Below are 19,203 nucleotides of genomic sequence, written 5' to 3'. Positions count from 1 at the left end.
GATGCTTCAATAAAACCTTCATTCTCATCCATTTGTCACTCAACAGAGCACTCCCCAGAGCCAGATTCTTACCAAGTGTTGGTCCAGTACTCAGGCGTTAGGGGGAAAAAAAAGAGGCTCAAGGCCAGCAGGAAACTCAGGGAAGATTCCTAAAAAGGATTCCTAAAAAGGGCTAAGATGGAAAAAAAATTTCCCCTTTCACTGTGCAAAGAAAAAAAAATTCTGCGAAAATAAAATGTTGCACTTTTTAGGGAGCTCAGATAGCAATAGTTTATCACAAAATAAGGGACTTTATCAAAAAGACCCTGCATACGCAGAATAAACTGTATTTGCAATTTGAAAACAGTATCTTTTAAGGACGTGCATTTTTTGTATAATTTGCAATAGACTTGCGTTAAGTCCTCTGAATTTTATTTTAGTCTTCTTTGGGACAAACATCATACATTAAAGAAAAAATTATTGGTGATACTCGTTAAAAATTGTAAGGCTACTTTATTCAGGACCATCAGATAGGCATGGATAGGACCCCAGCGACAGAATTTTGCGGTGGGTGAGAGACTGGGCAAGTGGGAATTTTAGCCAAGGAGCAAGGGGGCGGGCGGGGGCGGGGCGCGAGGGGGCTGTGGGGGGCGGGGTGTGTGTCGTCGGTGGAAAATTACTGAAAGGAAACGTTGGGGGTAAGGGGAGGTTTTGGGTAAACCGACGTAACAGCGTTCTTGCTGAAGATGGGCCACAGTTATCAGTCATCACCGGGGGATGGTGGAGGATGAAGGACCTGATCATATATTGAGGTTAATCAGATGTGGGGGGTGGTTTCTTGCTAAACTGACTTAGCTTCTTGCTAAAACTAGATTTTACAAGGAAGCTTACAGATACCTGGCTTTGATTAGAGGGACTTTGGCAGACCCTAGGCAAAATAAATTGATCCTGGTGAAAAAAGTGTGCAAGGCCTTGGCCTCATAAATACGATTAGATCTATCTTTTGAGGAATATACATATGAGGGTCTCAGAATCGACAAAATGATTGCATCAGGTGTCAAATTTGAAGTCTAGTAAAGTGTAAAAATTCCTATTGACTCCAGAGACCAGAATATTTTAGAATTTATGTATAAATTTTAGCCAAAAAGTGATGTCGTGCCTGGATTTCATGTGGAGTAATCGACTGCACATGAGAAAATTCAATGAAATTTAACAAAAGTGTTTAAATAGTTAATCCCATAACTTTTCCAACGGGCAATGGCCTCTCCAAGTACTACTTAAAACTCATCTTGTCAACAAGTTTTTAAAGCTATTATTCAATGTATTAGCATGAGAGTTGTTAGAGTTATAATGGAAAGCATTAGGAAAGCAGTGTAAAATGTTCTGATTCAAATGCTAGTGATGAGGTCAGGCCCTGGATGTTACTGCCCCTTTTTAAGATGGTGGTTATTCATATCCAGTTCTCCTGATGTTAGAATCTGGGGTTAGAATGCTTCTATGTATAAGGAACTCTTCAGTCTTTATATTTACATTACACACACACAGACCTCGACCACCAACCCCCACCCCTCAACACACACAGATATACAAACATCCCAAAAGATATAGGAAGAATTCCATAATTATAGCAAGGGTGAAAAGAAATGTTTTCTTGATTTAGCAATTAGCAGAACTGAGAAAAAGGTTACAATGAGAATGATGTGGTAAGAAACATACAGGGGGGATGAAGAAGGCATGACTGATAGAAAATGAAAATAAATGTGATGATTACTTAGAGAAGGATTTTATAAGGAATTTCTGTCAGTACCCTAACCTATTGCCTTCACAGATCCTAAATAGTTGACAATCTCTAAAGCTTGAAAAGTGCATCAAAAGAGGCCAAACTAGTAGTAAGTGAATTCTTCTACGTTACAAATGAGGACACAACACCTTGAATGTTTTATCCTTCACAAGTGGCAGAACTTGTGTTCAAACTCAAGCTGTCTAGCTCTTTTCACTATGCCATTTACTCATTCATTCATTCAACAAATATTAAGCGCATATTCTTCATATTAGATATATTTGTGAGCATTTAAAATTGCCAGAAACTTAGGAACTAAAGATAGAGAAGATTTGGCATTTTTCTCCAGAGTTCACTGTGTATTGGGCGAGAAGTAAGAGAATAAATTACTGTGCTGTATACATATGTGGTATGTACAACATGGGAATACAGAAGAAAGAATTTCTAACTCCTAGGAATTTGGGAATATTTGTAATACACTGAACTCATTACTATACTGAATCCAAAAGTTAATCAAATCAGATCATGCTCTCAGGGGGCTTAGATTCTAAGAAGGGCACTAATTAGACATATACATTAAAAAAACCGTATTACTACCCAAAATGAGAAGAGTCTTGATGGAATAAATAAAGTGCTATGGGAGATCAGAAAAGAAATATTATTTACATTTTGAGGACTGGCAGGCAAGAAATCAGGGAAATCTTTCAATGGAAGAAGTGACTTTTAAGATGGTCTTTGAAGGATATGTTAAACAACTTAACACCGTTCCTCACACACGACCATATATGAAATACACATCACTTGATATTTTTGCCATTTACTCAAAGACAGGTACTACTTTTCTATACGTGTGCTCACCATTAACTTGAGCAGATAATAACCAATAAAAGAATCTTAAAAGAAAAAACAGTCTCTCTTTCATGGTGAAGTAAAATTGAATCAAACATCAAAATGTGTGTCAACCTAAATAAAGTGGTAAACTGAGTCAAGCTCAAAAAAATAATTAGTTTACTCAGAAGTAGAGGAATTGCAATTTAGGACAAGCAAACTATGGTGAACCATAAGCAAGTCTGAAGAGACAAAGGGAAGATCAACTTTTATTAGGTTTCAGGAGGAAATTGGGGAGGGTTGTTTTGAATAAAAGATTGGCAAAGAACAAGAGACCGAGATTATGGTGATTTCATATTGGCCGTAACTGTTGGTTAGCGCACTGTTCCTGGGGCAGGAAAGGATCTTCCTTCTTTTTGTTAAAGCAGGAAGTGAAATTCCTATGTGAAAAATGTCTTCCCTTGTACTGGAAGAAAAGAAACGTTTTTGTCATCACAGATGAGAAGCTGAGACTGAGAGAATTTTATAGAAAGAATTCCAAACTTGTTATCTTCTTTCTTCCTACTGGTTATGCAGGCTGCAACAAGTGGTACATGCATGAGAGCTCCCCCTTCAGGACTTCCTGACTCCATTTTAAATGAGGTTTTCCTTTATTTATCTTCTCATTTTCCTCTTTTGATTAAGGTCTTTCTTTGAAAGCATCACTGATCAAGAGTTAGGTTGTCCGTAGTTAGTGGTTTTTGTCCCTTGGTGCCAGGAAGGACCTTTCCTGGTTGTCCTGTCTCAGAGGGAAAGTGCATAGTGATTAGAAACCATTGAGGCAACATTTGAGTAGTAAGGAAGGCAAGAGGGAGAACTTTCAGGCACTTTCCATCTAAAGTCTTTATCTTACCAAAGTTTTAAGTGTTGGAGATCATCTTGAAGCACTGAGCCAGCATCACCCTATTGAGTGTATGACTTCTGCAGAGATTTGACAGGTAACAGATAGGAAACGTAAAAGTAATTATGAACAGGGAGAGTTAAACATCCCAATAAGCATTGACCTCCATTCTCCAGCTATCTAAGTATTTATGTGTCCATAGGAAATGCCATCCACCACAGACAAAATTAAAACCAGGTGGAGCTCAGAGGATTCCAGCTAAGTCCTGGTTAGCGATAGCTTCCTTAGCTAGAATTTCCCGATTGACCTTTTCAAGCCAGGGATCAGAGGAGTTGGGGTGACATTCTGTGAGAGGTCATCCCATCCTAAAGGGGTCTTTCTAAAGGCCTTACAAAGAGGAGTTAGCCCATTTGTATTTTCCTTGTGTGCCAGGGAACAGACTGAATTTAAATAAGGACAAGAACGTGGGGAAGCAAAGCTTATATGATTGGCAAGGGTGGAAGTGTTTAGTTGAACTAGCATGGTTATGGTTGGAGAAAGGTCAAAGCATGGTATGGAAGCACCTGGCTATAACAACCTAACCCAATAGGTAACACCCATAGGCTTGTGGGTATAATTGACAGTGGCATTTGGGACTAAAAAATTGTTACAGGCAAGAGCAAGGGGGCTCTGACATTGTGAACAAGTTGGAGTTTTTGGTGACAGACATAACAGTCAGAGAGGTTTTCCCTCCTTTGTAATAGATTGGGAAATGCGGATAAGAGTATTGTCTTTCCAGACAAGAGAAGGAGAAGAAAAAGTGAGAAAGAGAGAGAGAAAGAAAGTACATAGGCCTGGTCTGGTCATCTTGGGAAAGCTGTCCCATTCAGCTGTTATTGCTTCAATTCCTGGAAATCTTTATTTTTAGGTCACCAGTTGGTGTGCAGGCCCAGTCAGGGTTTGGTGCTTTCTTTAGATGTGACATGTGACTCCGAGAGTCTATTCCTTGGAGTTTGGTGGCAGAAGGATTGGTTAATAGTATCTGATAGGGTCCTTTCCAAGGAGGTTGGAGAGAATCTTTCTTTAGGTGTCTTTTCCAATAGATGAACTCTCTGGGCCGTAAGAGTGATGCTTAAGGTCTTTGTCTCCTGGGAGTGAGCTATGAAAAATTGCTCTGCTAAAGCATGCATACTTTCAACAGAAGCAATTAGGCCTTTATGATATTGAAGTATATCTCCTTTTATCAGTCATGGATCAAAAGAAGCAGGAGCCAGGTGTATTGGGTGTCATGTGATTATCTCAAAAGGGGAGAATTTATGGGTCCCAAAAGATGTAGATCTGAGATTTAGAAGGACAATTGTAGTGCTTTTGGCCAGGGTATTTAAAGGGTCTCTAAAAATTTTGCCAGTTGTGTCTTAATGATGCCATTAGTGTGTTCCATTAGCCTTAAGTATTGAGGGTGGTAGGCACAGTGAAAATGTTGTAAAACCAGCCAAAAAGCATGGACCTGTCGAAGTATTTGACCCTTGAAGTGAGTTCTCCCATCATTATGAAGTTCGAAGGGGATTTTCCAGTAGGAATGATCCTTTCCAGTAGGATCTGACCTATGGAGGAGGCAGTGGCCTGTCTACAAGAAGAACAGATTCTTACTGAACTTGTGCAAATAACTGTGTTGCCAGAAAAATAAGAATGTTCATTGAGAGTTTCTGAATTTTGGAAAGATCAGGCAGGGAGAAAAAGATAAATGCTTCCACTTTTGTTACAAAGATATTCTTTACCAAATTGCTGTCAGTTATACATAGCTTAAAGGAGAGGAGGAAAAGAGGGGTCCTTTAAGTCTGGGAAAATAAAACTTTAAAGCAATCAGTTTTCCATTAGAATTTTAGAAGTTCTTACTCAGTTCAGTGTTATGATCTTAAAGTTATCAAAAATCTTTATTCTAGAGTACTTGTCAAAGTCTTTTCTATGAATCTTTTTTAAGATAAAGCACTTTTGCAGGCATAATTTCTTGCCAAAGCATCAGAGTAAAACAGTAATTGTCTATAAATGACAAAAAACTTAAAAATGCCTATTAGTAAAGATCTGATGAGAATTCATTATGATACATTTGACAAGGGAATTTGGTTATTTTTGTGACATAGAATACTTTAAGATAATAATTGGAATTATGATTGATAATATATCAGGATATATAAAATTTTTAAGAATTTCATATTATTTCCAGAATACTTAGAACATATACGTATACAGCCACAACTTAAGGCTTAGCATTACTTTTTAGTTGACAATGCTTCCCATGTAATGTAATATATCAAATAATCCTAATTAGTTTAATATCTCTCTTTCATAAGGAGGGAGAACAAATCTTTTGAGATGTTTTAGGAGCTTCTGGAAAAATCCCAAAGTTAGTTCAAGTCAACAAGACTTCGTTTAGAATTTGATTTTTGGGAAGCCTGTCCAAAATACCAAAAGGTTTAAAACATTTCGTCAAAATGCCTCATAAGTCACTGTGAGACAATACTTAGTTATCCATTAAACCAGAGACAATTAAAAGATTTTTAAAGGCAAATACAGAAAATTACGTAGTTGTAAAAGGCCTTAGTTCATTTAATATTGTAAAGACTCATTTTTTCTAAGTAATCAAAGATCTGACAAGACAACGTGGAGCACAGGAAATATTTTCATAAGACATAAAATCTTTGTTTCTTAGATTACATTAAAGGTAAAGAAAAACCTTCCATTACTCTTTTTTTAATTAAGATCAGAACAATAATTTAAGAAAATTTTAACAGAGAGAAAACCAAATTCTAATTTTGAACCAGTGTGCTTTTGATATTAAAATTCTTCTTTTTCTTTTTAACTTAAATAAATCTATTCTGATCTTGGTCAGCTTGACCACACATAAAATTCCTTTCTCACGATTCCTTTTCCACATACCTTCTACAACTTTCTATATCCATTTCATATTTCTTCCTTATTCTGAAATAATCATTTTATTTTAGGACAAAATTACTTTCTTTTTTTTCTTTAACAGAAATGTGTCTGTATTCTTCACACCTTCTCTTACCAAAAACACTTATCTTTACCTACTTTTCATATATAGTCATTTTGTCAATTTGAAAAACTTACAAAGCTTTCTAGAAAAGAAATGATGCAAGACAATTGTTACAGAATAATTACGGATTTACTCATAGAGGATAGCGTAATTGCCTATGCATTACATTAAGTTAATATAAACTCCTTCTACATAATATAGTTAAAATAAACCAAACACTTTTTCGAAATTACAGTATGAGATTCACTTGTGTTTATAGGTTCATCCTGACATTGCTCTGCTAAAATGGGAATGACGGAACAGGCATGGGTAACAAGATCACCACGTTATTGCTGAAAAGAGTTGCTCTAAGTTGAGCAGGCAGAATAAAGATTTGAAATATGGGACAACAACTTCTATTGATGGCAGAGCTATAAATATCTGAGAAGCTACCACCAAAATTCCCAGCCTTACAAGTAGTTATAAGAAATGGGGGAAGTTCTTTAAAATAATGATTGCTGCTTAGCTGTAAATCTGAAAAGACAAGGCAAAACAAAGTATGAGCCTATTGAAGAGTGATTATAGCCTGGCCTTGAGGAGTTATCACTGTTTGTGTGCAGGACAAAAAGGGTGGCTGTTCTTGTATTGGCTTTTTCAACTGGCCACATAGACCCTTTGTTCCTCAATTTACTTGGCATAAGAGCAGTGGCTTTCAAACATGTTGGATCATTCAAACATGTAAGAAGTTCCAAGAAGTAAGAAATAAAATTTATACTATGGCCAGCATATACCTATACATATAAAACTGAAGTAAAAATTTAATAAACTAACATGTATTTCCTGTTTTCAGTGTATTTGGCACACTATTTTGCACTTTATGAAATTATTCTCTTTTATTTATACATAGATAATAAATCTATAATAAATCTACCTGTAAATTATAAAGTTGAATATACATATTATCCACTTATCTATAGACAAATATAGACAATATGTATGTTTTCTCTTTAAGTAAATGTTAATTATAATTCACCAATGGTCTGTGACGACAGTTTGAAAACAAGAAGTTACAGTAAATCCTTCCACGGTAGGAGAAAGCTCTCATGAGAGTTCCATTGCTTCTCATCTTCCAAAGGGGCCCTTGTTGCTTTGCCTGCATTCTCTCAGCATCAGTGCACACAGTTTGCACAGAGTTAATTTATGCTTATTACTCTAAGTGTTTTGACATTTTCTCTTTGATTTATTTTGTATTTTCCTCTCTTCTTCCAACCTTTTTAACTATTTGTAATCTTTGCTTTCCAGCAGAAACTAGCAAGCAAGTTATTGTGAATTATTTATATATTAGCATCCTGTAGCAAATTAGCAAACTTATAAACACATTTCAAAAATTTTAGAAGTATATTTTTGCTCATAATTTTTTTAATTTGGCATATAACGTGTTTATTAATAGACCCAAATATCTTTTGTTTCTCTGTAAAAATTAAAAAGCCAAAAGTAGATAAACTTATGTGTAGCATTTAATGTTTATCTTATTTGGAAATGATTTAGATATTCAGTGAATATCCATTATTTTGTTTAGCTTAGTATGAACTTTGATTTTATTTACATTTATTTAAATTACTTGCTTTTAGCAATTACGCTTGGATTAGGTATTAAATAGCTAAAACCATCATCTTATTTTTCTTGTTGACAAATTTTGAAGGCATGCCTGCTTTTATTAAATCAATACATTTAAATTAGTTTTTATTTATCAAAGATTATCTCAGATCATGTGAACTTAGAAAACATTTGGATTAGTTTACTTAATTTACATAAATGCCTATTTTTCTTTAAGGCAATTAAATAGAGCTTTTTTACAAATTAACTTTGGCAATACCATCTGGAGGTAGAAAAAGATCACTTACCTATAACACAAATACATAGATTTACATAACATATACAGGTAGACACAAACAGAGATCTTAAAGCTTTTGTTTTAAAAATTTTAGCCATGTCTCAGGTACAAAACTCGAAAGAATAGTTGGATCCAAATTGTGTTTCTGGCAAATGGGTTCAGTTAAGGTTATTTGCTCAGATGGCCAAAGTCTTTTACTAAAGATTTTTTTTTGCTTACTGTAAGAATCCTTTTAGAGCTGTTTTTGGAATCATTTTGTCTTTTAGAAGTTACTGCATACCAATCAAAGAATGCATTTCATTGCCTATGAGAGATTGGAATCCTCTCTTTTGAGGGTACCCCTTAAGATGAATTTATCTAAGTCATAGTTTCCCCAAAATGGCCAATACAATTTCAAATTATCCAAAAGTTCATCCATTTCCAGAAAGGCACAAGATCTTATTCCATTGACCGGGTGCAACCTATCTTGCCTTTGGATTCCCTAAAAATCTTTACTGTTGGGGGCCGTGTTTTCCAACAGCTGTTCTAAAACACTGGGAATCACGTGTTTTCCCCCTTTTTGAACAGGATGGTTGACGTAGCAGGAAGCTTCAACAAACAGAAATAGAAAACAAAAGAGTATTCACCAGGAAGGGTGATGCCTTCATGAAAACAGAGACGGATCCCGAATAAAGTTGGAGAGCTCATCCAAAGGGAGGGAGCTTGAATTTGAGAGACTTACTGAACCAAAAAAAAAGATGACTCATGGAAGCGGAGAGCACAAGGGACTCAAGAATGTATCTCACATGGTTCCAAGGGTCGTTAGTTTCTCAGGGGTTTGTCTCCTTTGGAGTCCACTTCTGACAGCATGTAATGTCAACCTAAATAAAGGAGTAAACTGAAGTCAGCTCAAAAAAATAATGAATTTATTTGGAAATAGCAGAGGAATTGCAATTTGGAACAAGCAAATAAGGTCAATGACAGACAAGTCTGAAGACACAAAACGAAAATCATCTTTTCTTAGGTCTTAGAAGGAAATTGGGGAGGGTTGTTGTGAATAAAAGTTCATTGGAGAAGAACAAAAGTTTTTTTCAGGGAGGCAGATAGACTGTAGGCAGATCACTCTGATCCTGATGAAGGTTGGTGTTGGGTGTTTATTCAGGCAGGTCTATGTCAAGCAGATTTATTTCCATAGGCATAGACTTTCTGGAGTCTCAAATGGAAGTCTAGGTATTTACAGGTTCTCCTCTATTTTCGCAGTCTCTGAACTACATCCCCTCTCTCCCAAGGAGGAAATTTCTGCTCAGCTGTAACCTCATAGCTACTGTTTTCTGATGGATTTCCTGGAGTTACTCTGCATGTACAGCTTAAATACTCTCTTGCATATACACAGACTCCTTTAGGGGAAATCAAATGCAGGGTTTTGGGCTTTCTTCTCTGTCATTCCTTCCTCTCTGAAATTTTGGCCCTCAAGTTTCAAACTCTGTCCTCTCTTGCCTCTATCCCATGAGCCTGTAGCTTTCTACTCAGACTCTATGCCCTTGCTTTGTGAATTAGCAAATGACCCAGGGAAAAGGCCAGATTGACTTTAGAGTTCTCTTTGTTGTGCTTCCCTTCTCTCAGGAATCATAGCCCCTCAAATCCTGTCTACATCAGTTGTCTTCAAACAAATGTTTTATATATTTATATTCTATTCAGCTTTTATAGTTGTTTCTGGCAAAGAATCAGTTTAATATGAGCTACTCCATCATAACTGGAGCCCCTATGAATGAATATATATCACTTCACCAAGTTGAGCATATAAACCCAGCTCACATGTCTACTATTCAAATTGGCTATTCCTAAGCATCAGCTAATAGAGCAAGGATAACTTTCATTCTAACCCAGAATGTCCCAATGATAAGTCTAAGATTCTCAGAGATACTTAGTAAGCCCAAAGGGTCATTCTTGCTCAACTGTCACATGACGAGAATATCTGATTTATTCACTAGGTAGGGTTTCTATTGATGCTATTTCTTCCATTCAGTGTTGCTTTGAAAACTGATGGGTCTCTCTGTAAGATAGATAGTACTTTAGTGCCTGACACATACGTCACTACAGCTGGTCCCACTCTTGTTTCTTAGGGGTCAGGCATGGTGTGAAAACCCTTTTCCCTGTGTTTGTATCATTTATGGACCCACAAGCCTGGGCTTCAAATCTTACATCAATTTTGTTATAGAGATCTTTCAGAGGAAAAAAAGGAGAGAGAGAGAAAGAGAGAATTTACTCTTGGCATCCAGGCAGTGGATAGGTGGTGGCATCAGAAGGATTTCTTACCTCAACCACGTGCTGGGCCAGACCAACACTTTCCTGCAAATTTTTCCTGCGCATATGAGAATGGAAGTATTTCCCTTATTGTCCTAGGGTCTGCTGCAATTTCTGTCACTGGATAAATCACATTTAAACTGGGAAAAAATTTATGATGATACCAAAGAGTAATAATTTAAGTGTGATTTACCCAGCAGGGTTCTCCCCTTTTGAGGCCCCGTTGTTCAGTGAATGCCTCAATGTTGACACAAGGACCACTTTTAGTATTAAAGAATGTCCATATACCTGATATACATTGGCAAGCTCCTAGAGAAGATGTATTGGTTTCCTATTGCTGTTGTAACAAATTATCACAAACTTAGTGGCTTAAAAGAATTCAAATTTATTATTTTACAGTTCTGGACATCAGAAATCCAAAATCAACTTCAGTGGACTAAAATTAAGGTGTTACAAGGCTGTGTGCCTTCTGGAGGTTCTAGGGGAGAATTCATTTCCTTGCCTTTTCTAGTTCCTGGAGGCCATCTGCATTCCGTAGCTCATCTTCGAAGACAGCAGCATAGCATCTTCAAATCCCTTTCTCTCTATTTCTATCTAACATCTTCTTTTTCTAACTCTAACCCTCTTGCCTCTCTCTTATGAGGATCCTTTTGATTACGTTGGGCTACCTGATTAATCTCCCCATCTCAAAATCCTTAATCACAACTGCAAATTCCCTTTTGCTGTGTAACACATTCTCAGGTTCTGGGGATTAGAATATGGACATCCCTGGGCCAGAGGAGCAGTTAGTTATTCAGCCTACCACAGAAGGCCTCTTGCCGCATTCATCATTACACTCTCAAGAAAGCCCAAGGAGTATAAGAATTTCATTTTTAAAATGAATTTAATATTCTAGACATCACTCCCTAGGTCTTAACAACAATCCTGAGTAGATCTTTCTTGTATAGCAATTGTGTAACCCAAGGACTTAACCTCTGAATTACTATAGCTCAAGGATTTCTGGACTATTTCCTAACATGTAGACCTTCAGGGGGTTAGGATGGATGAGGCAGAGATGGCAAATAGGATTTCCACATTGCTAAATGTTTTTTAGAGAACAGACCTAAAATCTGTGTATTTTTTTTAAAGATCTTTTGAAATCTTACAACAGCCTTCAGTCTGGAAATAGCTCAGTTTATCAAAGATTAATTACATATCTCTCACAGGCCAATGGAAAATGCAATGGCGTCTAATCAAGAATCACAGCCAGGAAGCTAGAGTCAGAGGAAGGACCGTGAACTCCACCAAGGTCCTTCTTTGTCTCCCTCCACAGATCCAGTAAGCCCATTCTCTAATAGAGAGCTATTTTATTCTTTGTTTGTAATTGGCAGAAAGGAACAAAAGGACCTTTGGTGACTTGTTTTTTCTTGAAGAATATGACTTTACATTATGACAGAGGTGGCTAGCTTTGTGAATCCTGCCAAAAGTGGATCATGCCTCTAGGTAAAGAAATACTAAAGATCATCCCCTGGTAGGAAAAAGCATAAAGGAAATTTGAGAGATTACTTTCTTTTTTCAAATTGTGCATTCCTAAACTATTTGTGCAGAAAATTAATCTGCTCTGGATTCAATCTCCAGAGAAGATTTGTTTAAAACCTCTTTTAGTAACTCCAGTGTTTCTTCAACGTCTTAGTTAGAATTTTAATGTTTCCAGGTTTATGAAATGCACCTAAATGAATTATATTCTAAATGCCAAGGACATTTTAAGTTTCAAAACAAGATGTCTTCCTGCAATTAAAATTTAAACAACTATCCTCATAAAAATCACTGGAAAGTACAGAAGCCACAGAGAGAAATGACAATAAACTTCTAAGTTTGAAGACTGGATATTTTGAAAAAAATATGATGCCTATTTTCAGTGCTTTTTTACAGATATACAATAAATTCGGTTATTTAAGGATATATAAAGTATGTTATGTTCAACTTCATTTTCTTGGTCTATGTAGAGATCATAAACTCCCCCCGAAAATGTAACATTTTTTGCCCCTGTTTTTTTTTAGATTTTCTTTTTTCTCCCCAAAGCCCCCTGGTACATAGTTGTATATTTTCAGTTGTGGGTCCCTCTAGTTGTGGCATGTGGAATGCTGCCTCAGCATGGCCAGATGAGCAGTGCCATGTCCACGCGCAGGATTCAAAGCAGCGAAACCCTGGGCCACTGAAGCCGAGTGCATGAACTTAACCACTCAGCCACGGGGCCAGCCCCATGCCCCAGTTTTTAAACAAGACAGTGTGAAAAATGTTTTCCTTGTCTTCTAATTTCATCATTTCCTGCAAGCCTTCCTAGGCTATACACTTTGCAAATAATGTTCAAAATTGTGAGACTGCATATTGTCATTTTGAATGAAAAATTTTCACTGGACCCATATACATCTGTTGTTATGGCCAGTACTAGTGAGCTCACGATGGGGCAGAAGGCTGGTTTTGGAGCCCAGAGCCTTATAATTGTTCACGAATTTGATTGAAAGAGTAGTACTGTTGGAAGCATATAAGAACTAAACGTTTGCAATAGATGGTTATATTCTCAGGAAATTGGGATGATTTAGATTTGGGGGACAAGGAAAGGAGTGCTTCCCTGTAAATAGAAGGTTCAGGAACATATAATCACAGCCCTTTTTAACTTTTTACTTCCTTCAATCCTCAGACATTTCAGTGATTCCCATATCAGTAGTGTAAGAGAAGTGGTACATATACCTGAAGTAGATTCGAGTTCCTTCACTGAGGAGCAGACCAAGGGAAAGGGAAAGAGAGATATTTATTCCTATCTCCTGATTCTCATTACAAACACTCTAATTTACTTTAATCTGTACATACTGAATCAGTGCTTGCTTGCTTTCTTCGTTGTCTGTACTATCTACCATTCAAATTCAGAGATAATATAAAATTTTAATTTGGTAGGAATGCAAAGCACATATCTTGAAAATTAGCACATTATTACATTGTTATTTACATTTATGTATGATGATTTAGATATGATTTGTATATGGCTTAGATATTTGTAAGAAATGTCTTTTTCCCATTCTCCCACATGGCCAATAGGAATTTGAACTCTAGACACTCATTTTTTTATGTCTTGAACATACGTTTCTTGAAAACGTCCTAATTTTGCTAAATACTGTGTGCATAAATGCAAATTAGTCAGTGTTCCTACCCTCATGAATCACATAGTCTCCTGAAATAAATATAATTCTATTACAATATAATATGGGGCATGGTGCAGCTATATTTTAATACCTAACATTTATTGAATGCTTACTATGTGCCTAGGGACTATGTACACAGTTAATTTCTCCAATAGCTTTATGAGTTAAGTACAATTTTTATCTCCATTAATGCAGACGAGGAATTGAGGCTTAGCAAAGTTAAAAGCATAGTGAATTCAGGAAATGTCAAATAGTTTACTATGACTGATATCTATGTTACAGTGGAGGTATCCTTTATTGTGGGGTAGAATTTATGCATGAGATTATTTTTGATAGGCTGGTTGAAATATCATCTAATACAGCTGCTCTCTCTTTGAATGTCTATTTTAACTGTTGAACTTATGGCCTGCTTATCTGACTCCCCTGATGTTCTGTCCATTTGTAAGAGCCTGAGGATGATGACGCTAGAAAAACTCTTAGAAAGAAGGGGCCCAGACTCCTCTGACAATAATAGATTCATGGGAGGAGAGGAAAGCCCAGAGAATAAGATCCCTCCATGAAGAGAGCACCCAAAAAGAGGAGATTTCAAAAACGACCAGTGTGGAGAAAAGAACGAAGCCACAGGGATGTCCAACTTCTTGTGTCATGTTGGAAGGATTAGCCCTTAGCACTGGAGCTGAGCAGTGCTCTTGACCTTCATCGTATAACCTTCTTTATTGTGTGATGCTGGAGAGAGAGGAAGCCTTGAGCCTCCTTTGGAGCCTGGAATGTAACACAGTTAATAATCACCCAATGGGAGCAAATCGAATGGGCACCTAACCAGGTATTAATAGGGTGATGGAATTTAAGCCATTTTTGAAATTTTTCTCTATTTTTTAGCCAGTATTATCCTTTAAAGTAGCAAATTGGTAATTCTGCCTGAATTGTAATTTAAATTAAGATTTTCTGACCAATGGTTAGTTACTTAACTTAGTTCTGAAAAATCATGATATTTGTTTTATTTATTCATTTTGTTTTCAAATCTGGTTGTTTTGATGGTTTGTTCAATGGCAGAATAATCCAGTCTTGGAGCCTCTAAAGTATACAAACCAGAAACACTACTGAAGTAGTCAGGACTTACTTCCCGTTTGCAAGTAGAAGACCCACCTCAAGTTAATTTAAATAAGAAAGGATACTGTATTACTTTACAGATGAAGAAGGAACCTCCAGTGAGAGTGATGTTACCAGCAGTCAGTCAGTCTCTGCTGCTGTCTTTCCTGGCTCTGCTTTTCTCCACTTTTGACTTTATTTTCAGGTGGACTGTCTCCATGTAATGGCAAAGATGGTAATGAAAACTTCAGGCATACATGATCTTCAGCACAAACTGGTTTAAATAATAAATGTAAAAAAAAAAAACAAAAAAAGAAAGAAAGAAATAATAAATGTCTGGCTCACATAACAGAAATCCAGAGGTAGGGCAGTGGTTTGGATGCACCAGGTGTGGTTTGATCAAACTCTAGGATTCTCTTAGCCCTTCTTTGTGTGTCAGGTGTAGCTATAATGGTCCTAGGCCTCACAGATGCACACCACATCAATCAGAGAAAGAAAATAAATCTTTCCCCTCAATTATTGGACAGAAGTCCTGTATTTCATTCTGTGAGGACCAACTTAGGTCATGGCCATCCTGGACCCAATATCTAGGGCAAGGGGGATAGGAACTCTACTGATTGGCTTACACTAACCAGATCCCACCTCTGGAGTTGGGGGTTTTATCCATCTCACCCAAGCCAAGTGGCTGCCATATAATGGGAGACAGGTGAGATGGATACTGGAAAAGGTAATACCCACAATCACAGAAGGGCAGAAGGGATATTTCTCTATTGTCCTAGCAAAAGTCCTGCAGGGTTTTCCACTGAGAGAGTTCCATTGGCTGACTCAAGTCTCAGGTACTTCTAGGCCCCACTGGACTAAAAGTGGAGAATGAGTGGGTCTCTATAGGCAGAGAGGAGGTTTTGGAGCAGGCCAAACAATAGCTGTGCACTATAATACTTTTAGATCACCTCTACAGTTGCCTTATTTTATATTCTAGATGGAAGTTAGTCTTGTCTACTGCCATGGACACACAGACCGAAAAAAATACATTTTAGAATTCTTGAACACTAACAGCTGAATTTTTATTTAGGGTATGAAAAGATTAGATAATATTTTCCAATGGGAGGGGAAGGTTGAGATTTATAGCAATAGCGTTTCTTACACAGAAAGAAGCAATATCTGTTTTTCTGGAAATGAAAGCTGCAAGAGAATAAATCATGATTTAAGAGAAATTGGTAGAAAAAGGCTGTTTCTGCCAATCCTTTCATAAAATGTAGGAATTAGCATGGCTTTCAAAGGACAAATGCATTGATAGTTGATACAGTGACTTAATTCTAGTGAAAGGAAGCATAGGGTAGTCTCTGGAGTTAGGAAAAATATTTATGCAATTTTTTTATTTATCTTAATTAGAAAAAAATAGTGCAAGTAATTTGATCCTGAAGATATTTAAAAAATACATTATTGTCTTTCTGGCATTTTTATTGAGTATTTTTAGAGTTAAAGCTTTAAAATTTTGCAAAAGTTTCTGATTCGAGTATAGACTTCCAGGGAAGGATCAAAGTTATGAGGTGTAATTTAAGAATATTGCTAAATAAAATACTTCCAAGGTAACTTGCCTTTGATTTATCTTTTCTATTAAAGATTAATAGTTAGAAATGTCAAAACATCACAGACTTGAGAAAAACTTAAGCCTCATAGAGTTACTCTGTATACTTATATATAATGAGCCTCTAGTGTGCTGTCAGAATGCAGTGTGAGATGAAGGCTGAGAGATAATACCCCACCTCCCTTGCTTCTATTCCCCACTGTGGGTGTGGCTAGTGGTTGGGAGTTCAAACAGCTGACAATACACTTACCTCGTATTTTCTGACTCACCCTCATTTCTCACCGTCCCTCTCCATAGTATTTTTCACTTCCAGGTATGATTTTTATTTGTGCAGAAAACTGAGGGGTGAAAAGTTTTGCTAGCAGACATTTGGTGCTGTGAATACATAGGAGTGCTTTAAGAAAGTTGCTGGCTGATTCTCTATCTCTCGTTGAAGTAAATTAAATACAGGAGAAAATAATAGATTAGATAAACTGTTCTGTTCTTTCTGCTGTCTGGGAAGAAGTCTTGTAGGACATCCCACATCTGAAAGAAAGAATTCAGCTGTCATTGAAAATAGCATATAACAAATACATTTGGGAGAATTTTAAAATTGATTTTAGAAAGAATATTGGGATTGAATGTCACTCCAATTTAAGATGTTCTTCCTGAGTATCTCAACGTGTCGGGAGTCTGTGCTGACTCCTTTGGGAAGACACATACTATCTCTGCCCTCAAAGAGCTCATAATCTCACTAAATAGACAGACATGCAACATACCACAAAAGACATAAGAGAGCATCTAATAAATGGCTAGTGTTTTAGTTATTTTTATTTCTAGTCATAGAGACTCATTGGGGGTTTTCACTAGAATTCATGTAATAATAAGAGAGATGGAATCTCATGGAGCTCCAGGATGAAGATCCACACTGTGGCTTCATATTGCTCAAAGGGTAGATAAGCTGACTGTTTGTTGGGGTTGGGGGAGGAAGAGTGATTAGTGATAAAGGACACAGTTCCCTTGGCCTACCTCTTCCACAGGGCTTTATAAGTGTGTGACAGGGCACCATAACCAACTGGACAACGGCGGTGCATATTGCTAATAGATGCTCTGGGAGATTAAAGAAGGAGTGCTTGATGTGGAAGATGTGGAATTGATAGCCTAGAGTGAGTTCATGGCAAAGAGGGATTTAAACTGTGTCCTGAGTGGTGAGCGAGGTGAGCAAGAATCTAGTTATAGAGAGTAGGGAGGGAAGGATTCTAATATAAAGGTGTTGTGCTGCCTGAATAATAGCTACAAAGCAGCCTTTATCTTTACCCTAGTAATTGGGACAAATTTTTAATATAACTTTAACAGTTTGACTGTGAGCCCAAAAACACTTATAGCATTTAATTAGTCTGATTAAGGACTAATTTTCTAGTTGTGGAGTTGAAGGTAGGAGCAGTTTCTTCCCCCACTAATTTGAGTGCTTCTTTATACAGAGATGTGATCTCAAAGTGGAGATAAGCATATGCTGACTATATTGCCATCGTCACACGAACTAGAGGGGAAGAAAGAGGAGGATCCTTAGCAAAGAGAAAGAGGAAGTTCAGTTTCACACCACTCCAGGAGGATACAGATCAATTTCCTTTGCTTCCCTGTCCACTGGTGGAAACCATATTTGCCAACAGCTTTGTACTTGGCCTGTTATGTACCTAGAGGGAAACTATGTTATTTATATCCCTGATGCCAAATTTTTGGGACAAGAATTGATTTGCCCAAGTAGGACCACGTGTCCACCCCAGAACAAATCAATGGTAGCTGGGTTGCATTTAGAAATGAGGCATCCCTCTCTGCAAACTTATAGTTTGGGGGAGCTGAGGGAGGCAATACTTGGAAAAGGGGGACTGAACTAATGCAACAAAAAATGTTCATTTCAGTGATCTGTTTCATACCAAGGAAGTATCAAGCCTCCCTTCTCATCTGGGGCTTGATTTCGATTTTCCTTTCTTCAGAATCTGAACTGCTGATGTGATTAGCTCAAAGTTCACTAGGATTTAATACTGAAGAAAGTTTGAAGGGGAGCCTAGACTGTAATTCTGGTTTGTCCTCCACAGTGATCAGATTTGTAGGGTCCTCTAGGCACTATAATGAACTGCTGGATACTTGTCCTTTCAAGGGACCTTTTCTTGACCTCTGGTATATGTTGGAAATTGGGCAAGATTCTGTACCATCTCTGAACATTTCTTCAAGAGAGGCATGACTTCTAATATAAGGAAAGGAACCTGTTGTCTGCATAGATTCTCATTTTCTTTTTAGGTCCTTATAGGTTACCAGAGAGAACCATCATCTCTTATAGAAGAAAGTGATGAAAACCAAACTTTAAAGCCCCAAGTGAAACCTTTTTCCTCAATTGTGGATCTACCTCCTCATACCTGTCCTAGTATGGCTGATAAATCCAGTGTAATGGTTACAAAACCAGACAGTATAACCCCAAGGGAAGGAGTCCCAGGCATCTACTGGAAGGACAAATCTGTTGGTAGCTGGGACTTTCTCGTACCTTCCCTTAGTGTTAAGCAACACTCATGGCGAGCTGGAGAAAATGCAGGATGACATAGATATTTGACAGGATCAGGAAGTGCACATGGAGCTTCAGGTGTGACTTGTACCAAAATCCAGTATCCAAGAGCAGGACTTCCGCTGGGGAAGGATCTTGGCTTTACGAAACTGGC

General features: G+C 37.3%; 1 long non-coding RNA gene across 1 annotated transcript in view; it reads left to right on the top strand.

The window, feature by feature from the left end:
• The window catches only part of LOC139076914 (uncharacterized), a 163,020-nt gene that overhangs the window by 1,490 nt on the left and 142,327 nt on the right, over positions 1 to 19,203 (top strand). The gene's annotated exons all lie outside the window — the stretch shown is intronic.

Source organism: Equus przewalskii, chromosome 18 (genome assembly GCF_037783145.1).
Source record: "Equus przewalskii isolate Varuska chromosome 18, EquPr2, whole genome shotgun sequence".
Taxonomy (NCBI): Eukaryota; Metazoa; Chordata; class Mammalia; order Perissodactyla; family Equidae; genus Equus; species Equus przewalskii.
Note: the sequence above shows the minus strand (reverse complement) of the source record. Positions and strands in the feature narration are given on the sequence as shown.